This window comes from Erinaceus europaeus, chromosome 4 (assembly GCF_950295315.1).
Source record: "Erinaceus europaeus chromosome 4, mEriEur2.1, whole genome shotgun sequence".
In the NCBI taxonomy this organism is placed as follows: domain Eukaryota; kingdom Metazoa; phylum Chordata; class Mammalia; order Eulipotyphla; family Erinaceidae; genus Erinaceus; species Erinaceus europaeus.
This window is the reverse complement of record NC_080165.1, coordinates 7686468-7712394: the sequence shown is the minus strand read 5'-3', so window position 1 is coordinate 7712394 and position 25927 is coordinate 7686468. Positions and strand designations below refer to the sequence as shown.

The following is a 25927-nucleotide window of genomic DNA, read 5'->3' as shown; positions in this document are numbered from 1 at the left end:
TCCTTCAAGTTGTTGTTGAGAGTAAACTTACTGCAGATTATAACTTTATAAAATGAATCATGTCTTAGTTCATTACTAACCATTAAAAAGACTCCTAGTTATTTCCTAAAGACATAAGCTGCTGACCATAAGAGCCAAATAGAATGTTTCACCCTTAGCAAGACATCAAATTATACCCATTTCTCATCTACTAGATTGCATAGAATTCATGATATGATGGTATCCTTATAGAGAAAGGGTTAGAGATTCATTTATTCCTTCTCTCTCATTTATTTTTTATTGATACCAGGGTTATTGCTGGGCCTCAGCACTACAGACCACCACTCCTAGTGGCCATTTTTTCCTTTATTTTAATTTTTTATAGTTTTTTTATATTAGATGGGACAGAGAGAAAATGAGGGGGGATGGGGAGATAGGGAAAGAGAGGCAAAGGATGGGGGTGTCTGAGGTTCTGATATGTGTGGTGGAAGAGGATCTAAATTGGGGGGGGGTGATAGTGGTGTGCAGACACCTAGCATGAGAAATGATGAATTTTACCCGTGTCTCCATAAGCTCCACAACCATACTGTGAACCATCAAGCCCCCCTCCCCAACATAATGAATTTTTCAAAAGGTCAGTTATACTTTGCTTTTATCCACAAAACACAGTATTTTAAATCTCTAATCATGGGAGTTGGGTGGTGGCACACCCGGTTAAGCACACCTATTACCAAGCACAAGGACCTGGGTTCAAGTTCCCACTCCCCACCTGCAGGGGGACACTTTACAAGCTTGTGAAGATTCCCTGTGCAGGTGCTCCCTTCAGGTGGTTGTAGTTATTGTTGTTGTTGAACCCAGGGCCTCATACATGGTGAAGTGTGTGCTGTCTCCTGGCCCACACACTTACTGCAGTCCATACCAGCCCTCACAAAGGTCACTGGCCAACACTTCTCATTTATGGCTGCAACTTCTTTCTGGACAACCTAAGCATTTCTTGCATAGTTTCACAAAGAGCAGACTCTTGGAAGTCTCAGCTTGGTTTCACTAGGGCTTCTCGCATGCACTTTTTCTCTCTGATGACTTTATTTTTGTTCTTTGTGGCCAGTCTTGCTCTAGGTACAAGTATATGCTAAGTCTTCTAATTGTTTTACAGTAACAGACTCTGGGGGGTTAGAGGTCTTCTTGACACATTTCAACTCACCTGTTTGATAGGTAGGACCTTCTCTGGTTGTCCTAAGCCTGCACTGGTCAGGACTATAGGACATCAGAAAATTCATCACATCAGTCTCTGTGAGTGAAGTGTTTTTTGTAATATATTTTTTCTTTTTAAAAAATATGTATTTATTTATTCCTTTTGTTGTAGTTATTATTGTTGTTGTTATTGATGTCATTGTTAGATAGGACAGAGAGAAATGGAGAGAGGAGAGAAAGACAGACACCTGCAGACCTGCTTTACCACCTGTGAAGCGATTCCCCTGCAGGTGGGGAGCCGGGGTTCGAACCGGGATCCTTCCACTTTGTACCACCTGCACTTATCCCACTGCGCTACCGTCCTACTCCCTATTTTTTCTTTTTATAAAACATTTTTTTTTAAAAAAAAGATCAACTTATAGTACAAGGAAAAAGAGGGAGGGAGCTATACCAGAGAAGAGAACCCAGGACCCCATGATGCAAGTCCTGCACTATACATGCTGACTTGTCCACCCCCCCCCGTCAATTGTTAAATTTTCAAATTCATTTCTGTTTATATAATGAAGTCATCAAAAAACTTGTGTTCTACATTGGTCTGTCAGAGTGTAAATGCCATTATTCTTTTTACTTTTGAAATGTACTCAGAACCATTTTGTTAGAAATGTCATCTGAAAGATTGTTTTGCACTAGGGAGGGAAGCGTTAGGACCATCAAGCGATTGCTTACCAAATCGCTTGTTTCTGTGGACTGGTGCACTTTGCATTTTGCACTAGTGTAGTTTTTGAGGCCATTTGTTTCATAAATTAAAAAACAATGAAGTTATGAGTTCTACTTGTTACAGATTACTTTCGAGAAATATTTGACATCACTGTCTTAGGAGCTTTCTTTGATGTTGGGATCTTATCCTATATACTTTTGTATTCCTAAATTCAACTTTAATCCCTGGATACTGAATCCACACTCCAAAACACCAGTAGTTCCTTAGATTTATTTTTTTGATTATAGGAGTTATACATACATAACTTTTTCATACTTAATAGCTAATTTGCTCTTTATCTACTGTGCACTATTATGATGATGCACTTAATATATACGCCTAGGGAATTGATTATATATAATGTGAAAGGACAGAACAGTAATAAATCACTAAGAAGGGCATTTTTTTCTTTTTTTTTTTCCCATTGATTTAATGATGATTGACAAGTTTGTTGTATAAGAGGAGTACAATTCCAAACAATTTCCCACAGCCAGAGTTCTGCATCCCATCCCCTATATTGGAAGCTTTTCTATTCTTTATTCCTCTGAGTGTAGACCCAGGGTCATTATGGGGTGCAGAAGGTGGGTGCTCTGGCTTCTGTAATTGCTTCTCCACTGGATATGGGTGTTGGCTGGTGGAGTCACACCCCCAGCCTGTTTCTGTCTTTCCCTAGTGGGGCAGGGTTCTGGGCAGGTGGGGCTCCAGGACACACTGGTGAGGTGTCTGCCCAGGGAAGTCAGGTATCATGGTAGCATCTGCAACTTGGTGGCTGAATATTATTAAGATATAAAGCAGAAAAACATTGCTTAAGAATCAGGAACCTAAAGGCAAGAATCTAGCAGGTAGGATTTGGGGGTCTCCGTTTTGGAAAAAACTAGTAGTTCTATTGTATAAGTATATTCCAAGGGGCCCAGCTAACTTGCAGGTAGGCTAAAAAGTATTGTCTGGGGACATGGTGTCAGAGTTGGGAATAGGACCAGAAAGCTGTATCAGGGCAGAGAGTAGCTCCCAAATATGGGAAAAGTCTATAAATATCATGAACTGTAAACCCCACCAGTTTGATCTGGGGCCGACATTCAGCACAGGAGCCTGTGTGACCCCTGCATCCTGGTCAGTCTGAGCTCACATCCTATGGTCACAGCTGGAACATTCGAGGCTGCCCTCATCTCAGCACCCGTCTTCCTGCGTGGCAGAGCAGGCTGACCCAGCTTCCCTTTGGAGAGCCGGCCAGTCCCTACCATTGTTGTTCCATCTTGAGGTCAAGGTCCTGGAGAGGAGCAAGGCCAGTTCTGCTTTCATTTCATGTCCTATATCACTGTTCGAAATAACAGGCTACTGGAACTTCTAAAAGCCTAGGTTTGCTCCAATGCCATTACAGTAAGCATGCCTGTTTGCCTGTGTGATCACACACACATATACCACCAGACCAAATAAACTCAATCATTTGGGCAGTGATAAAGCAGCTTACAAGGTGAGTAAGAATGTTTGTTACCTTCAAGGAGCTGACAGTCTAGAGCAAGAAATACATTTATTTATTTTTATTATTATTTTTTATTTAAGAAAGGATTAATTAACAAAACCATAGGGTAGGAGGGGTACAACTCCACACAATTCCCACCACCCAATCTCCATATCCCACCCCCTCCCCTGATAGCTTTCCCATTCTCTATCCCTCTGGGAGCATGGACCCAGGGTCATTGTGGGATGCAGAGAGTGGAAGGTCTGGCTTCTGTAATTGCTTCTCTGCTGGACATGGGCGTTGACTGGTCGGTCCATACTCCCAGTCTGCCTCTCTCTTTCCCTAGTAGGGTGGGTCTCTGGGGAAGCGGAGCTCCAGGACACATTGGTGGGGTCTTCAGTCTAGGGAAGCCTGGCCAGCATCCTGATGGCATCTGGAACCTGGTGACTGAAAAGAGAGTTAACATACGAAGCCAAACAAATTGTTGAGCAATCATGGACCCAAAGCTTGGAATAGTGGAGAGGAAGTGTTAGGGGGATACTCACTGCAAACTCTAGTGCACTTCTGCTTTCAGGTATATATTTTGCACTAGTTTATGGATACGTGTGAACATATGCTCTCCCTCACAGAAACTGGTGTATGTCTAGGTTTTGGGACTTTGTTAGAAAGTGAACCACCTGAGATGGAATTAGAGTATACTATGAAAGGAAAGGTCTCACCCGAGTAATGAAGCTGAAGGGTTGTCATTCCACACGTGAAGTCTCTGGACACAGTCTGAGCTGAAGCATGTTGAGGTGGCAATGTTGGTTAGGTTAGGTTGTGATCGGCGGATGCAATATTATTTGGTATGGATTGGGAGAGGCATACGGGAAAGTGGGCCCTATCCAAGGGTTCCAGGACTGGGGGAAGTAGGGGCTCTATAGTGGAGATGTGAGGTTCCTGCTGTCTTAGGGTTCAAAAATATATTTATTTAAAAATTTTAAAAAATATTTACTTATTTATTTACCCTTTTGTTGCCCTTCTTGTTTTTCATTGTTGTTGTAGTTATTATTGTTGTCCTTGTGCTTCGCGCCAGCGCCATGTGTGCTTAACCCGCTGTGCTACCCCCTGACTCCCAGGAAATAGATTTCTTAACACACACAATCACTGGTGTTGTAAAAGTCTACTTTATTTGAGTTAAGGATTCTGGAAATAGAAACATCATCCCAAAACATCAGTAACCTTAGATGAATAACATTGTTAACATAAAGGACAGGTGGACCCAAGTTATTGTTTGAGGAAATGATGTCATGGCTGGAAAGAGGACCAGAAAGCTGGGTCAGGGAAGAGAGTAGCTTCCAAATATGGGAAAGGTGTGTAAGTAAATTTATTATAACAGAGAGACATTGAGAGGGGAGAGGGAGACGGAACAGAGAGACTTCTGCAGCACTTGCATCACCACTCATGAAACAGCTCCTGCAGTGGTGGACCAAGAGTGGAAGACGGCTCTTCATGCGTGGAAACACATGCACTCTGCCTGGTGCCTAACCCACACCTATTTTTAATCTGTATTATATCTCAGTAGAAAGTTTCTTTTTCAAAAAAAATTTTATTTATAAAAAGGAAAGACTGACAAAAACCATAGGATAAGAGGGGTACAACTCCACACAGTTCCCACCACCAGAACTCCATATCCCCTCCCCTCCCCTGATAGCTTTCCTATTCTTTATCCCTCTGGGAGTATGGACCCAGGGTCATTGTGGGATGTAGAAGGTGGAAGGTCTGGCTTCTGTAATTGCAGTGGGAGCAACTTCTTTATATGGACCAACTGTATTAAGCCAGTAGTCTATCTTTAATATCAATGAGAAAAGAACAAATACATATATTTCCCCCATAGGCACACTGTACATTCAGAACAGTAAAACACAATATCTCCTCTGTGGCCCATTTAGTAAAAAAATAAATAAAGCCCCTAATTAAAAGACTATTTTTCCTCATATATTTTAGATAGAGACAGAGAGAAATTGAGAAAGGAGATAGAGAGAGGCACCTGCAATACTGCTTCACCTTTTGGGAAGCTTCGCCCTACAGGTGGGGGTGGGGCTTGAGCCGGGGTCCTTGTGCATGGTAACACCTGAACCCAACCAGGTGGGCCACTGACTGACATCTAACCCCCCAAATTATGAGTTATTTTATACAGCAGCTGAGTTGTTGAAGAGCATGGCTTCTGCAGGCATGCTGGGGGGGGTATGGATCGACCCATTGATGTCCATTTAATTCCTGGTGTTACTGGTGGGCAGGGAAGGTGGTTGACTAACATAGAACTTTTCTGTTTAGCAAGGGTACTCAGGAAAGGTTTACATTAGTACAAACAGGTGTTGTCTTGTATTTGTCAAGTCAGCTTCCTTTTGAGAATCTCAGATAAGTGGTCCAAATTACATCCAAGAGAAAAATTCGCGAAAGCATAATTACTTCTCATCAGGGTGCCACAAAGAATGAGAAGGAAAGTCCACTGGCAGTATATTGGAGTCTACTTAATCACTGTCATTTTCAAAAGCAGACGGAGGATTCCATACTTCAAGACAAATGGTATAGCTTTGGTGGTAAATGAGGCATATTTTCCAAATACGAAATTATGTTTCTTCTGATGCACATTTGACTGAGAAAAGCTGACGAGTCATTATAGCAGTGAACTATAGGAGAAGATAAGGTTTGCAGCTGCTATTGCAAACAGTGCATTTTGGTCTATTCTTCAACAGCTTCCTGTGTTTCTTTTCATATTAAATGAACCCTCTTCTTTATCTTCTTGGAAGATGGATTTCCTCAGGGTTGTTATTTCCGCAGGACACAGGCAGATTCATCATATCATCCTGCCTTTCCAGGCTCCCTTTCCTCCACCCCCGCCTAGGAGCTAGACTTGTGAAGAGTAGTAGGTGGTCAGCGTAGGTTGAAATAGTAAAGCTTTGGCAAGTGATAAGAACGCTTTTAGCACAGTGCTGAGGGCTTCCTAATCATTGGAATTTGAGGTACTGTATCTCTGCACTTAAAAGAAGTTGTGGGAGGGTCTACTTGTGGCTCTTCAGCAGAGCACTCAGGAGAGAGGACCTGGGCTCAAGCCTAGCAGCAGAGAGGACGCTTTACTGTTGGTGGAATGGTACCGCAGGTATCTCTCCTTCTTGCTATCTCTCCTCTCTCCTCATTTCTTGTCTCTTATGCTCTAAGGAAAAAGAGAAAAAAAGACCAGCAGGAATGTGGGAGAGTGCAGTCTCAGAGCCCCAGCAATTATCCGGATGGCAAACAAACATATAAGCTAACCAACCCCAGAAGATATTGTAAAACCGAAAAACTTTGGTTGAGGTTATCATGGAAAATCTAAGACTGGGGCTGGGTGGTGGTGCACCTGGTTGTGTGCACATGTTACAATGTGCTTGGACCTGGGTTTGAACCCCCAGTCCCCACCTGCAGGGGGAAAGCTTTGTGAGTGGTGCAGCAGGGCTGCAGGTGTCTCTCTGTCTCTCTCCCTCCCTATCTCTCCCTTCTCTTGACATCTGGTTGTTTCTATTTAACCTGCTGCACCAACGCCTGACTCCCCTGTGATTAGATTTTGACCTAATAAGCTCTGCAATCTAGCAGAATAGCCTAGAGAAGACACCATCAATTTTCTGATCAAATACTTATTACTTAGGTCTAGACATGCTACTGTCCTACCTACCTCTACATCACCTCCCTCAATCACTTTTTCTATTCACCTAACTACACAAAAGAAAGATGGGTCTCTTGATCTCTTCTGACAGAATCAGCATTCTTGTCACCTCTTGATAATCTTTAGAAGAAACACTGCATACAGCTGGCTGAGAGACTGATGTATTGGCAACAAATATATAACAGCTAATTGTCCCTCTGACAACCTTTCTTAGAATCATCAGACAAATAAATCTAGTAAAGCTTGAAGTTAACTTAGATCCCACTTAAGCCCTAGGTCTGTTTCCTCCCTAACTTTTGAGGCCATAAACCTATTACTGGTTTGGATACAACAAATGTCACTCTGCTGGTGCTCACGTGGAGTGGCTCCAACCAGGGGGTGCTGTGCAGATGTCCCCCAAGGCTCTGCCACTCTACACAGAGAGTTACGGTACCCTTAAGTGCTCTCCCCAAGGCTCTGCCACTTCCCACAGAGATATACGGTACTTTCAGGTGCTTTCCCCAACCAATCCTGTCCCAACACGTCACTCCTGGGTGTTGACCTAAAAAGCTGTCCTACTCTCTCTCCCCTCTCTCATTCTCTTGCCTGGTGGTGTGGTAGCAGGGACGGCCGTTTTTTCGGCTGGCTCCACATGGCCTGAACCACCCTTCTGACCCAACAATAAAGGATTGTGTTTCCTTTACCGCTCTGCTGTGTGCCGCCACTGCCGAGTGACAAGGGGGTAAGCTACTGACCCTCCCTCGCCAGCTCTAGGGTCTTCACGATCCAGAAAGGAGGCATCGGGGAGTATTCTGGTACAAACACTCATTTATTTGGAGAAGGGTACAGGTTTATAGAGAGAGTTAAATAAAGAACATTTTTCACATATGTCAGAAATTACAGGTTTCTTAAAGGTCAGCTTGCCCCCATGGCAGGGGGTTGGTATGACAAGAATGGATGCAATACATAAAGGTCAAGACAGTTTGTCTCCATGATGTGGTCAAGTTAAATATCCAAAGGTATTTGAGAGAAGCATAGGGGTTAAACCAGTAAGGTGAGGTAGAGAAAAGAAAAACAAAGCTTGATGTGAATCACAGATATCAAGGGACACAACAAAATAGAATATGGGGTTTTCACTGTTTGGTGTTGGGGGTATATGATAGAGGGTGTTCTCCTTTGTGACCAAAAGATGAAGTGGATGTGTGAACTTTGAGTGAACCCTAAAGCAGGCAGCCATTTGGCCTGCTGCTAGCAGGGGGAACTAAGTGTGACAGGCCTGTAGGTTTTCTGTGAGCTTGAGAGACTAACAAGGAGAAACTGAGTCTGGGAGACTTTTCCCTCTTGGCTCATCTCTATAAGGAGAGAGGCTAACAAGTGGGGTGTCTTTTCAGACCTCCATCCAAGGATGGGAGAGCTCCCCTAAGCTCTACCAAGCTTTCACATAGTCCCACAACACTCAACGTCTTAAGAACTAGGAGAAAGTCTAAGCTTGTCAGATAAAGAAAGAACTACAAAAGCAGGATAAGGGCAAGAGACTGGATCACTTAATGATGGCCTTTGGGGCCAATACCAGGCCTGCCCATCACCTGGGGCCCTAGTCGGGGAATCCTTGGGTTCCCCCATAAATATGATGGGCCTAGATCTCTAATATAGGTTCCTCTCTTCAGTATGACTGGTCACTTACATCAGGAAGATCCCCATAAGCCCTCTTGTGGGACTTTCCAGGACTTTTCCCTCACTGTAGAACAGCAATGGTAGGGACTTCCCCACTCTCAGAGGGGAGGCTGGGTTAACAGACTCTACCACTTGAGGAAGACGGGTCCTGAAATGAATTCAGCCTAGAATGTTCCCAACTGTGACCATGAACTGTGAGCTCAACAGGGATCTGAGGTTACACAGGCTCCTGTACTCAACATGAATATCTGTGGGCTTTCAGTCAGACTGATATAGTAAACAGTTAATTGTATTTATATACTTTCTTCAAGTTTGGGAGCTACTCTCTACCCTAATCTAGCATTTTAGCCCTATTTTCAACTCTGACACCATCTTCCCAGACAGTATTTTTGTTCACTTTCCTGTTAGCTATCAAGCTCAAGCAAATATTACTAAAGTCATGGGCCCATAAAATTCCTAACTTCTTTCCATCCCAAAAATCTCTATTCTCACCTCTTCTATTCCTACTCTTTGACATTTTTTCTTGCTTTATATTATACTGCAGCTAGCAAGTAGCAGATGCTACTATGATTTCATCCTGAACTCCTTGGGAAGACAACCTCACCAATGAGTCCCAGAACCCCACCTCTCTAGTGCCCTGCCCCACTGGGGAAAGATTGAAACAGGCTGGGGTTATGGATCCACCTGTCAACATCCATGTCCAGCAGAGAAGCAATTACAAAAGCCAGAAGCAAGAGAAGCAATTACAAAAGCCAAAACTCCCACCCCAAAAAGAATTTTGAACCCCAAAAAGAATTTTGGTCCATACTCCCAAATGGGAGAAGTGTTAGGGAAACATGACTAGAAGTTTCTGAACCCCAACTCCATCATGACCTTGAGAGGAACAAAGGAAGGACACTCAGAAGTAGTAAGAGGTATCAGTGTGACTTAGAAAGGAAGAAAAAGCAGGACCATAGAAAATTGGGCAACATATATGCAAATATAGATAGATGGTTATGGAAATAGTAGTCAACCTATATCTATGACCTAAGGAGAACTAGTGCAGTTTCCAGTGGAGGGAATAGGGACACAGAATTCTGGTGATGGAAACATTGTGGGACTATACCCTTTTTCTTAGGGTTTTGTAAATCAGTAATAAGTCACTAATAAAAATAAAAGTAAAGTTGCCACAAAATTCTGGAAGAACAAAAAGAAGAGTCTATTTCCCTGCCCCCAGAATTACACTTATTTTATCATAGTAATTCCAAAGGTATTTTGATAGCTTGGAGGTGATGTATAGACTTGGGGGCGGGGGCTGGTGGGAGAAACTGTTCTGCATCTATGCCAGTATCTTGAATTGAATCCTTTCAGTCACTGTCTGTTGCTTTCTGTGCCTTCTCTCCACCAACAACTCACTCACCATCTGTAATGCTCATGGACAACACATCCTGTCCAGGTAGATGAGGAGGCTTTACACCTGTAGCCATATCTCTTTACATCCCATGCTGGGGACTTTCTTTTCTCCAGTTAACTAGACCAAGGCAACAGAAATATCAATTCATAAAATGAAAGATGAGTGAATTTCTTTTTTTAATTTATTTTATTTTTTATTTATTTTATTTTTTATTTAAGAAAGGATTAATTAGCAAAACCATAGGGCAGGAGGGGTACAATTCCACACAATTCCCACCACCCAATCTCCATTTCCCACCCCCTCCCCTGATAGCTTTCCCATTCTCTATCCCTCTGGGAGCATGGACCCAGGGTCATTGTGGGATGCAGAGAGTAGAAGGTCTGGCTTCTGTAATTGTTTCCCCGCTGAACATGGGCGTTGACTGGTCGGTCCATACTCCCAGTCTGCCTCTCTCTTTCCCTAGTAGAGTGGGTCTCTGGGGAAGCTGAGCTCCAGGACACATTGGTGGGGTCTTCAGTCTAGGGAAGCCTGGCCAGCATTCTGATGACATCTGGAACCTGGTGACTGAAAAGAGAGTTAACATACGAAGCCAAACAAATTGTTGAGCAATCATGGACCCAAAGCTTGGAATAGTGGAGAGGAAGTGTTAGGGGGGTACTCACTGCAAACTCTAGTGTACTTCTGCTTTCAGGTATATATTTTGCAGTAGTTTACGGATACGTGTGAACATATGCTGTCTCTCACAGAAACTGGTGTAGAGTGAATTTCTATGAGCTAGAGATATGGACTTTCCACAATAGATCACACACCTATGGAGCAGTTGATAAACTCTCTATAAAGGGCTGGACAATACATTTTAGGCTTTGCGTATCAGATAGATCATACGGCATCTTCCCCAACTCTTTGATTATATGATAGAAGTGCATGGTCAGTATGTAAAAGCAAGTGAGGATGACAGTGTTCCATGAGAACATTGTTTCTAATTTTTTAAAATTATCTTTATTTGATAGAGACAACCAGAAATTGAGAGAAGGGAGGATATAGAGAGGGAGACAGAGAGACACCTGCAGCCCTGCAAGTGTGAACTAGGGACTTGAACCTGGGTCCTTGCACACTGTAATGTGTGTGCACAATGAGGCATGCTATCACCTGACCCCAAAACATTGTTTTCTTTTTGTGTATATATATATATATATATATATATATATATATATATATATATATATATATCCCTCTTTTTACTATTTTTTAATGGAGGGGTTAATGATTTATAGTGCATTTGTTGACACATGGGTACAGTCTCTCCTCTGTCTGAAAGTTCTCTGTGGAACACTCTGACCTACAACTTAGGTCTTTGCCCATCACTTGCAAGAGGACCCTAAGGTTTTGTTAGGCCCTCCTTTCCCTTCCTTCCCCAGAGTCCTTTGCTTTGGTGCAATACACCCCACCTAGTCTGAGTTTCATTTTGTGTTTACCTTTCTTTCCTCATTTCTTAAGTTTCACCTAAAAGTTAAAACATTATTTACAAAAACAAATGATGGACTGTATTCAGTCTTTGAGTCTAATTTTTCCGATTCTCTAAGACTTAGAAATGAAATCTTATCATTTTAGAGTTGGAATGTGGGACCACAACCTTCTTTACTTCTGTTGGTGCTGGGATTTTACTACTCTGAGTCTTTTTCTATTAATATTTTAAATTTGTTATTGGATAGAGACAGAGAGAAATTGAAAGGGGAGAGGGAAATAAAGAGGGAGAGAGACAGAGAGACACCTGCAGCCCTGCTTCACTACTGGTAAAACTCTCCCCCACCCCCCCGCAGGAGGGGACCAGGGACTAGAACCCGGGTCTTTGCACACTGTAATGTGTGCACTCAACCAGGTGCACCACCACCTGCCCTCCCTGATTCCTATTTTAGGTAGATAGATAGATGATAGATAGATAGATAGATAGATAGATAGATAGATAGATAGATGGATGTCGTTAAAATTCGGGGGCGCCAGCAGGCCGGGCTAGCTTCGTGGCTGTGAACAGAGACTCGAGGACACATGGCTGAGCTGAGAAGCTGCAGTTTAATCTTTATTCATGAGCGCGGGCAAATCATCACACCATGTGCTTCCCCATCATTCTCCTCCAGTGGCTGCTGCTGGGACTCTGGCCCTCCTTAGCATAGGGGGCGAGAAGAAAGAGGGGGCGAAACTAGCAGGGGCCAAACCAAATCTCTCAGAGGTAGGGGGAAGGGGACCAAACCAACATAAAGACCAACAGATAGAGAGAAGATAGATAGATAGATAGATAGATAGATAGATAGATAGATGATAAATAGATAGATAGATAGTTAGATAGATAGATTGACCAAGACCACAGCATTGAAGCCCCCAGTGTGTGGGGGCTGGAACCTGGATTATGTTCACAACAAACCAAGAACACTAGGCAAGGTACCATATGGGCCTTGTAACATCTGTATTCCTCTGTGAAATAAAAAGTGCTTCTTTATTTCCCTCAGTTTACACATTTACTACAAGAGGTCTAGAGGACTCTCTGTAATTTGTAAATGTTGGAATTGTGATTAATAACAAATCAATTAAATCCTGTTTGAGGGACTGCTTCATTTACCTTTATAAAGACAAGAATTACTCTTAATATTGAGTAACTATTTCTAATTTTCCCTTTTAAGATTCAGTTTTCCGTAACAAGTAGGTTTCCATTATAATTTTTTTTAAAAAAAATATCATTAGCTATCTTTAATTAAAGAATCTGATAAGCAATGTTCTATGAAGGGAAGATGGCCAATCTTTATCTCTAACTTTATGTTTATCTCAGGTTCTAACTTAGTGATTGTTAAGCCTCATTTGACCACTCAGAGTGCTTGGGAAAAAAATGTTGCTAGGTTTTATCTTATTTCCTAAGAAATCCTATTTTAATTGAGGATCTGGCACAAATATTTATAGATTCCTCCAGGAAATTCTAGCCTGTAGCTAAGGTTGTGCACCACTGCTTTGGAATCACACTTGTTTATCGCCTGCTAAATTTCTCCACTGGTATTGACAGCTAACATTCAGAATACCAAATTATGTAAAATGAAATGTATGGGTATTAACAGCTAACATTCAAAATACCAAATTACGTAAAATGAAATGTATGGGTATTAACAGCTAACATTCAAAATACCAAATTACGTAAAATGAAATGTATGGGTATTAACAGCTAACATTCAAAATACCAAATTACGTAAAATGAAATGTATGGGTATTAACAGCTAACATTCAAAATACCAAATTACATAAAATGAAATGTATGGCTATGGTCTATGGGTTATAATTAATACAGATGTGACCACATTCCAAGCATGAGTAAAGCTTTATTATTGCAGATAAATTGTACTGGTAGCTGTCATATTCCATCCATTTTATATGAGTGGGAACTTTCAATTAACACGCATGGCTGCAGAACCAAACTGATGAAAAAAAAATCCAGCAGTTTAGATAAAATCCATATGGTTCAAATAGAGGTTGGCTTTTTAGTTTTATATGGAAGTTTAGTGCCTGAGACTAAAGTGACAGAAACAAGTAATTTGGAGAAAATGCAATCCTCTTTGTAGTAGATTTTTGAAAAAAAAAGTGTATAGTAAAATTTTGAATATAAATGACCACATATAAGAACAAATGGACTAGAAATTACCAGGGGCTTGAGGCAGTCTCATTATTACTATTAACATTAAATCTGACTCCAAGTTTCCTAGCAGTTAAAGCAAAAAATGGAGACATGTTGAGTTATATTTCTATATTCTAGTTGAAAACGGTTTTCACATTTGTCTGCGGAGAAAATTATTATTTTGTACTAATCTTAACCAGTAATTTAATCCTTATGTCCTTAGGATACCCAGTTGAAAATATCTCCCTTATGGTTACACAGAAGTCATAAAAGTGCTGTTCACTTGATAGTAGAATGAACCATCATATACTATAATGAATCAAATATCTTGAAGACATTAATTTCTTTTTTAAATTTATTTAAGAAGGGATTAACAAAACCATAGGGTAGGAGGGGTACAACTCCACACAGTTCCCACCACCCAATCTCTATATCCCATCCCCTCCCCTGATAGCTTTCCCATTCTCTATCCCTCTGGGATCATGGACCCATGGTCATTGTGGGATGCAGAGAGTGGAAGGTCTGGCTTCTGTAATTGTTTCCCGCTGAACATGAATGTTGACTGGTCGGTCCATACTCCCAGTCTGCCTCTCTCTTTCCCTAGTAGGGTGGGTCTCTGGGGAAGCGGAGCTCCAGGACACATTGGTGGGGTCTTCAATCCAGGGAAGCCTGGCCAGCATCCTGGTGGCATCTGGAACTTGGTGACTGAAAAGAGAGTTAGCATATGAAGCCAAACAAATTGTTGAGCAATCATGGACCCAAAGCTTGGAATAGTGGAGAGGAAGTGTTAGGGGGATACTCACTGCAAACTCTAGTGTACTTCTGCTTTCAGGTATATATTTTGCAGTAGTTTATGGATACGTGTGAACATATGCTCTCTCTCACAGAAACTGGTGTATATCTAGGTTATGGGACTTTGTTAGAAAGTGAACCACCTGAGATGCAATTAGAGTATACTATGAAAGGAAAGGTCTCACCCGAGTAATGAAGCTGAAGGGTTGTCATTCCACACGTGAAGTCTCTGGACACAGTCTGAAGTGAAGCATGTTGAGGTGGCAATCGTTGCGTTGGTTAGGTTGTGATTGGCGGATGCAATATTATTTGATATGGATTGGGAGAGGCATATGGGAAAGTGGGCCCTATCCAAGGGTTCCAGGACTGGGGCAAGTAGAGGCTCCATAGTGGAGATGTGGGGTTCCTACTGTCTTAGGGTTCAAAAAGACAATCGATAGTTAATGTTATCATCACATTATTTGGTAATTGGGTTAACTTTGAAAAGTCCTTTTGTTAGGGTTTGCTGTATAGTACCCAGTATCTTGTATATAGCTGTGCTATTGGATGAAGACATTAATTTCTATAATTATTTTTTCACTCACTTATATATTGATTTGATTGCCTCTTTGTTTTTAAGTGCTAACTGTGCTTGATACATTGCCAAGTTTTGAGCCTATGGTGATTGATCTTTTAAAAATTTTTATTTATAAAAAGGAAACACTGACAAAAAACATAGGATAAGAGGGGTACAACTCCATACATTCCCACCACCAGAACTCCAAATCCCATGCCATCCCCTGATAGCTTTCCTATTCTTGATCCCTCTGGGAGTATGGACCCAGGGTCATTGAGGGTTGCAGAAGATGGAAGGTCTGGCTTCTGTAATTGCTTCCCCACTGAACATGGGCATTGACAGGTGGATCCATACTCCCAGCCTCTCTCTTTCCCTAGTGGGGTGGGGCTCTGGGGTGACTCATTTTTTTTTTTTTTAAGATTTACTTATTTATGGGAAAGATAGGAGGAGAGAGAAAGAACCAGATATCACTCTGGTATATGTGCTACTGGGGGTTGAACTCAGGGCCTCATGCCTGAGAGTTCCAACATTTTATCCACTGTGCCATCTCCTGGACCACTGGTGATTGATACTTTTTTTCTTCTCAATAAAACTACAGTGAATGTGTAAAATGATTAGTGAAACCACCATTCTATAGTGAGAGAGGCCAAAGTCTGAAATGAAGATGTGTAATTGTTTATATATACCTTTATTAAAGAAGTTAACTCCTTTAACAAAAAGTTAAGTGAGAATATGATGGTTCTCAGGCTCTAGTCAAGAAATCCTTGGATTTCCACACAGATATAATAGGCCTAGACCTCTAATAGATCCTTCTCTCCATGATCACTGGTTACTTGCATGAGGAATGTCTTGTGGGCCTCTCCAGGACCTTGCCCTCAGTGGAGAGCAGCAATGGGAGGCAGAATGTGTAGATTATATTAGTTAACGAAGCAGAGACAGTTTTTAGACTTCCTACTCCTTTAACCCTTTCGTCCACTTAAAGTGCCAGTGTTCTGGTTGTGTTATCCAAGTTCACTTTGAACTAACCCAGTTCTCACTATCCACAATGCTGACTGGATCTCAGGCAATCTCTATCCTGAAGGCCACCCCTCTCCCTGTATTCTTACAGTTGTACTTCTTGCCAAGCGCGTTTTGATATCATAGTCAAAATCATCTTTTTAAAACCTCTAAAACAAGTTGATGTAATTCCTTGATTTAAAAAATTTTTCATTGCTTTTATATTTTCCTGGTAGGTCAGTAAGGTGTGGCATCATTATCCTAATTGAGCTTTATTGCTTGGTTTGAAGATATTTATTTATTTAGGATACATGTAGAGAGAAACTGAGGGGGGAGGGAAGAGGGAGGGAGATAGAGAGGGAGGGAGGGAGAGAGAGAGAGAGACAGAGATGGAGTAACACCTGCAAGGAGGAGGCCGGTGGTGTACCTGGTTGAGCACACATACTACAATGTGCAAAGTCCCTTGTTCAAGCCTGGAGCCCCCACCTGCAGGAGGAAAGTTTTGCAAGTGGTGAAGCAGAGCTGCAGGTGTCTCTCTGGTCTCTCTCCCTCTCTATCATCCCCTTCCCTCTTGATTTCTGGCTGTCTCTATCCAATGAGTAAGTAAAGATATAAAAAATTTAAAAAGTAGAGAGAGACCAGCAGCATGGTCTCACTGCTTGTGAAGCTTCTCCCCATGCAGATGGACTGGGATCTTGAACCCAGGTCCTTGCCCACTGTAATGCATGCACTCTACTCGGAGGCCGTCCCTTCCTGACGGATCTTATTCCAGACTTTGACCTTGTCAGCATATGCCACGTCTCTAGGTTTCTCTCAGTTTTGTTTCCTTTTCTTCTTTCTTTCTTTTCTTTTGCCTACCAGCACCTTGCTTGTGTGTTACTCATTGTTCCCACAAGACTTTCCCGCTTTTAATTTCACATAGGCTAAGAGGGAGAAGGAAGGAGTCATAGGGAGTTTAGACATCAAGGCACCACCCGCCAGTCATGAAGCTTCCTCTGCTGTTAACTGAGGCACTCCTGCGGGGTGCATTCTATGCCGTGAACTGTCATCTGGCCCTCTCTCAGTCTTTAAAGCATTCCTCTTTATTTTTAAACCTTGAGAACATGGCATGTCTCTTCATATTTCCGATGCCAGGTCTCAGCTTTAATGCCATCCTTCCAGAAGGACCTTCCTGATAGGTTATCTGAAGTCTAGTGTTTCTCCGATTTCTGATTTTTATTCCCTATTTATGTCACCGATAGTAAATTAAAGGCTGCTTTTAGACATTTGTTTGACTATTGTCTACTGTACTCAAAGAATGTAGGATCATCAGTTCAGGGCATGTCTTTGTCTTACCCACTGTTGATTGTTAGAACCTGGAAAAAAAGTAGGTGAATAAATATTTTTTGAGCGCACAAGTTACCATGTACAAGGACCTGGGTTTAAGCTCATAGTCCCCACCTGCAGGAAGAAAGTTTTATGAGCGGTGAAGCAAGGTTGCAGGTGTCTCTTTTTCTGTCTTCCTCCCTATTTTCTCCTTCCCTCTCAACTTCTTTCTGTCTCTATCCAAATAAATAAATAAATAAATAAATTGAATAAATAAATAAATAAATAAATAAATAAATAAAATAAAGCAAATACAAAAGGTCACCTGTCTGAGCACACATATTACAACGCACAAGGACCCGGGTTTACTGTCCCAGGTGTCACTCTTTCTATTTCCCCCTACCCTCTCGATTTCTGGCTGTCTTTATCCCATAAATAAAGAGATCAAAAATTATTTTTTAAAAAAGCCCAAACCACAAAAACTTTTTATGTTAATTTTTATTCCTTGCTTATTCTATAGTAACCAATGTTATTCAAGTAAATAATTTTAAACAGATTCTTCCAATTTCACTATGTGAAAAAACATTAAATGTGACACTGTATTTTTTTCAAGGGATCCTCAGCATTTACAACAAAACTAACATGACTAGAGGGTGATTTACTAGAATCTTTTTCTTGGAATCTCTGTCCTGGTAACCAACCGAGACGGTTAGTACACTTATTTGCCTCACTTTTCTCTCCTGTGGGAAGAACTGGGTGGTGGCCTTGTTCAAGTCTGAGTGTGGGAGTCTTAACCATCTTGTCTCTTGCAGTGGATAATAAAAACAAGTAGAATGTGCTATATCCATAAAGCATTATTTTGAAGTGGAGTATATAAATGATGTGACAATTCAAATTATGGAACAAATAATTTTAAATATTTACACTTTCAGTGAAAATGGCTCTCAACCATTTTCATGAAGAGTGAGATTTAACAGATAACCTCAGAACAAGCCTGTCAGTAGGGAGCTGTGAATTCTTGTCCCAGCCTCTAGCCTGAATTGTGCTGGTCTAAAACATGTTACCTTGTGACCGACTTTAAGAACATGAAGTGTGCTAGTTGTCTTAGTTACCATTAATAATGAGTCACTACAGCATTTAAGTCATATTTTAGGGCTACAAATGCTTAAAAATAACATAGCTAAACTTTTTTTTTTGCACTCAAAGTTTTATGAAATTGTGAGTCTAAAGAGTGCATTTTTCAGGGAGTTGGGCGGTAGCGCAGCAGGTTAAGCGAATGTGGCACAAAGCACAAGGACCGGCGTAAGGATCTCTGTTCGAGCCCCCAGCCCCCCACCTGCAGGGGAGTTGCTTCACAGGTGGTAAAACAGGTCTGCAGGTGTCTGTCTTTCTCTCCCCTTCTCTGTCTTCCCCTCTTCTCTCCATTTCTTTGTCCTATCCAACAATGACATCAATAACTACAACAATAAAACAAGGGCAATAAAAGGGAATAAATATTTTTTTAAAAAGTGCTTTTTTTCACATTTTAGGTAATTCTCTGTCGAGGTGCTTTATTTGCAAGCCAATGCTTTGGCATATCATATATGTTTGGAGTGATTTACTAATTTTGCCTGTCATCTTTGAACAGGGGCCACGATCATTTTCTCTGTTTGATTCTGATTTGGGCATACGTGCTTCCAAAGTGAAGATCATGTGTACTTATTTTAGCCTTAAATGTCTAGTTTCCAGGGGCTTACATAACAAAGTGCCACTAACTGAGTGGCTTAAGTAACAGAAAATCACTGTCTCCTAGTTCCAGAGATTGTAAGTCTGAAACCGCAGGGCCGATTTGTTCTGAGGACTGTAAGGGAAAGGTGTATTAAAAGCCTCTCTTGATTCCTAGACGTCTGTCTTCTTCCAGTGTCTTCACTCAGGACACTGTCTTATTTCTGCATGTACCCATGTCCATCCACCACCCCTTCATGTAAGGATTTTGGTAATGTTAGACTAAACTCTGCCTTTGTGTATTTCATTTTATCTTGCCTCTGCAGAAATCCTGTTTCCAGAGAATGTTACATTCTGAGGTACTGGGGATCAGGACATAATTAACTTGTTCATATGGCATTCTATAATATAGAATATATTTGCTTTGTGTAACTGTAAACTACATCTACAAATAGGAGGAATTAATTATAGTCATAGAAATTAGCATATGCTTTCTATACACTATGATCTGTAACCCATATACAATCTAGAATAAAACTATTCAGCAAGACAAGCCAGACAAGGAAGACCAAAAAGCAAGTGATCTCACTTATAGGTAGAACTTAAGAACAAAGAACAGGAAGGGAATCATAAGGTGAAAGTTGAACTGGGTGTGGGGTATTGCACCAAAGCAAAGGACTCTGGGAATGGATGGAGAGGAACAGGAAGAGACACTGGGATCCTGTTGTGTTTCTTAGACGCCAATCAAAGGGAGATGAACTGTTGTGTCTATGTGTTAAAGATGATACTGAGGGCCCAGCAGTGGCACACCTGCTTAAGCACACACAGTACAGTGTGCAAGGATGCAGGTTCAAGCCCCTGGTCCCCACCTGCAGGGGAAAGCTTCACGAGTGGTGAAGCAGGGCTGCATGTGTCTCTCTATCTCTCTCCTTCTCTATCTCCCCTTCTCTCAATTTCTCTCTGTCTCTGTCCAATAGGATCTTTAAAAAAATCATCAACAAGACTATAATGGAAATCATTAACCCCACAGTGAACAATTAAAAAAAACCACCACGTTTTTAATAGAGAGGTAAATTTGTGTTACTCTGAACTAGAATATACCTTTGAATAGTTACTCAGCTGTAACTGGGCTATAAGAAGTCAGCCTTTGGGGTGCAAGCTTGGGATTAATAACACTTGACACTAGAGAATAGATTCTTAGCAGAAAGAACTGTATGTGTTAAGCTTGGAGCTAACTGGAGGTTGATTTTAATATTTCTCTTGCCTTCCACTAATGAGATAGAAATTACAGGAATGATAGATTTTTCTTTGCCCATTATTTAAAAAACCAGATCACAGTTTAACTTCATATTGAACTGTGCTTCACATATTAAATAAGGTAAATGCAGTGCAGCCACACAACTTAGGAAATATGCTGATGCTTTTTCCTTTGGTCTTAAATCCTTAGCTGGGCTTGTAAAAGAACCTTGGGATAATCTACTTTGTCTTCCCTTGCAACGATGTGTGACTGTGTAACTAGGAAGAGGAGGCTGCAATTCAGTATGTTTGTGGTCGCTTTGGAATATGACTGAAATATGCCTACTAGCTATCTACAAAACGGAGACCACCCCCCAACTCTTCATATGCAATATTCCAGCCTTTAGGTCCACAAGTAGTCAACAATTTGTTTGGCTTTGTATGTTAGCTCTCTATTCGGCCACCAGGTTCCAGATGCTAGCATGATGCCAACCAGACTTCCCTGGACAGACAACCCCACCAGTGTGTCCTGGAGCCCCGCTTCCCCACAGCCCTGCCCCACTAGGGAAAGAGAGAGACAGGCTGGGAATATGGATCGACCTGCCAACACCCATGTTCAGCAGGGAAGCAATTCCAGAAGCCAGACCTTTCACCTTCTACTATGACCCTGGGTCCATACTCCCAGAGGGATAAAGAACAGGAAAGCTGTCAGGGGAAGGGGTGGGATACGGAGTTCTGGTGGTGGGAATTGTGTGGAGTTGAGCCCCTTTTATTCTATGGTTTTGTCAGGGTTTCCTTTTTATAAATAAATAAAAAATAAGCAAGTTTAAGTTCACACATCAGTCCCATCACTCCCGTGTCTTTCCTGCCTTTTGTTTTTCCTATGAACAAAATAGAATAGATGGATGGAAGAACCTATGATGAGAAATCGATGGAACAGTTTTGTTTCCAGATTTTTGGTTCCTTTTTGTTGTATTTCTTCCTGCTGTCTCTTGTCAGGAATGCCTTGTGGTGTTCTGGAAAGTGCTTGGAGGCTCTTTCTGCCTGACGTCCTCATTATTACCAGTGAGGTCTCTTCTGATTGACAGCAGATATGTCGCAAGTGGACTCTTGATTCTTATGCTTCAGTAGCTGTTCTGCTTCCAGCCCTGGCCTGACAGGTTAAGCAAGCGGTGTAGTGTTGTGATGTGATCACCTGAAGCTGTAGCATCAAAGCCAGTGGAGTGAAATAAATTGATTTTGATTCACAGTCCCAGAAAGTAAGGTTCTAAAACATTCATTTCTCTCCTCATTCTTTTAGCTAAATGATATTACTAAGATGGAATTTATTTCTAAGATGGAATTTATTTAAATCCAATTTTGTTGAATTGTAGTGGCAATGGTGAAAGCCCAAGTCAATCATTTTTATACATAAAACATTATTAATGTATACAGTTGCATTAAATATTCTGTACGGCAGAGAAGTACACTTAGTTTTGACTTTTGAAAGAAGACTATGCATAAAAAACATAAATATATTTTTTCATCATACTCTTTTATAATAGACAGTTTTCCAGTCCTCATTCTATCTTAGAGTCTTATCTGCTCCTGAAACTATGTTTTGGAGAAAGCTAAGGACTTAAATTTACATGTACATGTATAGATTTGAGCAAGTCTGTCTCCTCTCACTACCACAGTGTTTACTGCTATTAAATGGTGTTGAAATCTATATCCTAACCTTATCTTATATTAGAACTTTCCTGGGGAGTCAGGAGGTAGCTCAGCGGGTTAAGCACAGGTGGCACAAAGTGCAAGGACCAGCATAAGGATCCCGGTTCGAGCCCCCGGCTCCCCACCTGCAGGGGAGTCGCTTCACAGGCAGTGAAGCAGGTCTGCAGGTGTCTGTCTTTCTCTCCCCCTCTCTGTCTTCCCCTCCTCTCTCCATTTCTCTCTGTCCTATTAACAACGACATCAATAACAACAATAATAACTACAACAACAATAAAAAGACAACAAGAGCAACAACAGGGAAAATAAATAAAAAAAGAACTTTCCAGGCTAGTGTTGCTAGAATATGCCTGTATATCAACATCTACTCTATGTAACCTGGTTATGTCTAGAGAAAAAAGCAATACACAGGTAGTACACCCAACTCCCAGAACCGGTTTATCACGATGTCTGGTGTAGACCCTGATAATAGTATTTTTTTTTTTTTATAAAAGCACATAATGTGACTTGAATGCGAAGCTAGGTTTTGAAACTTTTCTATAGTCAGAAAAATGATGACGCTAGATTGTTGGTCAAAAAGAGAAATACCATTTTAGGGAATGTAGCATTCCATTAGGGGAAGGTGAGAGAGTCTTATCCAGAATGAATGGTTTAGAATTCCACTTTCCCCCCCTTCTTCATTTTGTTTGTTTTTTTGTTCATGTGTGTAGGTGAGAGGGAATTAATGGTATACAGTAGATACAGTTTTGGGTACATGTGTAATATTTCTCAGTTTTCTTGAAGACACTCTGACTCCCAGCCTGAATCTTCCTCCACCATCAGGCCCCAGGTCCTGAAGATACCTTGCACACAGCCCCCATGAGTCCTTTACTTCGGTGCAATGCAATAACTCCAGTCCAAGTTCTACTCTGTGTTTCCCTTTTATGTTCTTAATCTCAGATTCTATCCCATAGTCAACCTTCTCTTTCTGCCTTATCTCACTTAAAATGAAGCTCTCTTGAGGCAAACTCCATCCAAGATGAGTGTAAGAAGGAGAATTTATCATTCTTAATAGCCAAGTAGTATACCACCACTTTCTCAACCACTCATTTGTTGTTGGACACCAAGTTTGCTTCCAGATTTTGGCTATTACGAATTGTGCAGCTATGAACATAGACATACACAGATCTTTTGGGATGGGTGTATTTGATTCCTTTGGATGTATCTCCAGGAGAGGAATTGCAGGGTCATAGGGGAGGTCCACTTCTAGCCTTCTGAGAGTTCTCCAGACTTCTCTTCATAGGGGATGGTCCAATTTACACATTCCCACCAGCAGGGCAGGAGGGTTCCTTTGTCCCCACAACCTCTCCAGCATTTGTTGATACTATCCTTTCTGATATATGACATCCTCACAGGAGTGAATAGGTATCTCATTGTTTGTATTTGCATTTATCTAACAATAACGTGGCACATTTTTTATCATGTCTTCTGGCTGTTTGAAGCTCCTCTTTAGTGAATGTTATTTTCATATCTTCTTTTCACTCTTGGATGGGGTCATTTGCTTCTTTGTAGCTTGGTTTGGCAAGCTCTTTATATATTTTGGTTATTGGCCTTTTGTATGATGTATGGCATGTGAATATCTTCTCCCATTCCATAAGGACTCTCTTTATTTGGGTGGTGGCTTCTTTTGCTTTGAGTAAGCTTTTTCAATTTGATGTAGTCCCATTGATTTTTTTTTTGTATTTGTTTTTTGTCTTCCTTATAATTGGACTTGAATCATTAAAGATGCCTATAAAAGTTAGGTGAAAAAAATTTTTCCAAAATTTTCCTCTAAGTATTTTGATAGTTTATGGTCTAATATCCAATTTTTTTTACATTTGGAGTTTACTTTTATGTGTAGTGAAATGTAGTGGTTTAGTTTTACTATTCTGCATAAGAAACTCTCTTTTTCTCATTTAATAGTTTGAGCCCTCTTGTAAAAAACTAGATGTCCGTAGGTATGGGGACTTATTTTTTGTGCTCTCAATTCTATTTCATTTGCCACTGTGTTTATTTTTGTTCTAGTACCAGAGTTTTGATTACAGTTGCCTGCCTCCAGTTCTGTTCTATTTTTCTCAAGATTGCTTTATGATTCTAGGTATTTTCTGGTTCCAGATAAATGTTTGTAATGTTTATTCTTTTCTCTTAAAAAATGATGGGACCTTGATGGGGATCAAATTAAACTTGTATGGCTCTGGGTAGAATATACATATTGATGATGCTAGTTCTCTCAATCCTTGAACATGGGATATCTTTCCACTTCTTTGTATCTTTTTCTATTTCCCTGAAGAGTGACTCATAATTTTCAGTATACACGTTTTTTTTTTTTTACTCCTTTTGTTGTTTGTTCTTAGATAATTTATTGTTTTTGCTGCTATAGTGAGTGGAACTGATTTGTGGATTTCTTTTTCTTCTAACTCAGTGTTTGCAGAAAGTAATGTCATCAACTCTTATATGTTAATTGTGTAGCCTGACACCTGATTATATTGTTTGATAATTTCCAGGAGCTTCCTGATGGATTCTCTAGGTCTTTCTGTGGGTACTATTATATCATCTGCAAAGAATGGCAGTTTGACTTTTCCTCCACTTTGTATCCTTATTGCCTGAATTCTTTGGCAAGAATTTCCAACACTATGTTGAATAGTAACGGTGATAGTGTGCGGTCCAGTTAGGATTTGACCTGTGTAGGAAATGCTTCCAGTTTCTCTCCACTGAGTGTGATGTTGGCTGTAGGTTGGCTGTATTTGGACTCAACAAGGTTAAGGACTTTTCCATCTATCCTAATTTTTTGTAGTGTTTTGATCATGAAGGGATGTTGGCTTTTGTCAAAGGCTTTCTCTGAGTCTTTTGAGATATTCATGTGACTTTTGGTTTTTATTTTATTGATGTGATGGATCTTAGTTATTGCTTTACATATACTGAACTAGCCTTGCATTTCTAAGCTAAGTCCTACTTGGTCATGATGTACAAAATTTTTAGTATATTGCTGTATCTGGCTGGATAGAATTTTGTTATATCCAGTTGGCTAGCATTTTTTGATACTTCTGTTTTATGTTGACTGTCAGTATCAGTTTGCTATAATGATTTCAGTTTGACCTTTCCAGATAATTTATATTAAATCTGACGGAAATCTCTGATATAGTTCATGCTGGAAAATAAGTTATTTATAGAATAATTCTCTGAAGGTTTTACAATGTAACTTACAAAATAATTTGAACCTATATTTTTTATTCCACCATTAAATCTTTATAATTTGGAATCTTTCATTAAAAGTGTCATGTGGGAGTTTTTGTTCTTTGTTTTTTATATTTCAAGAAGATTCTTTCCATCTTAAAATCTTGATTTAAAAAATTTATTTAATGTATTGCTGACACAAAGCGATCAGAACTAAAATGAGTTGAGTAAAACTTGATTTTTAATGGTGTTTAATCATTCTTATTTGAATGGTTAAGTAAAAGTTTAATTACTATTTTGAAAACATATTATGCTTTAAAAAAAAATCTCTAGTGTGTCTTGTAACTAGAAATACGTCACTTTTTATAGATGCAGACTGAAACAGAATGCACACAGAGGACACTTTAGCCACCTTATTAAGTAGAATTTATTGATTTGCATGGTTCTAACAAGTAGAGCCTTTTGTCTCTAAATCTCATGGAATGGTTTAACACAACATAAACATTTCTCTGTCTTTCAATGCAGTGCTTGTTTTCAGAATTTATCTTTAGTTATCTGTATCACAGGTTCAAAACATACTTATTAAACAATTAGAAATGATTTTATAGTCATTTCCATAAGTAGATTTTAACATCTAGTATTTCTAGAGGAATAATTACTTATGTTATCTGAA

At 40.4% G+C, this 25927-nt stretch overlaps 1 protein-coding gene and 1 non-coding gene across 3 annotated transcripts in view; one reads left to right on the top strand and one right to left on the bottom strand.

Annotated features, from left to right (window-relative positions):
* Positions 1 to 25927, top strand: part of EPM2A (EPM2A glucan phosphatase, laforin) — a 101307-nt gene that overhangs the window by 53216 nt on the left and 22164 nt on the right. The gene's annotated exons all lie outside the window — the stretch shown is intronic.
* On the bottom strand, positions 18997 to 19105 carry LOC132538468 (U6 spliceosomal RNA). The gene has a single exon (XR_009549827.1). It is a non-coding gene; the product is annotated as a U6 spliceosomal RNA (small nuclear RNA).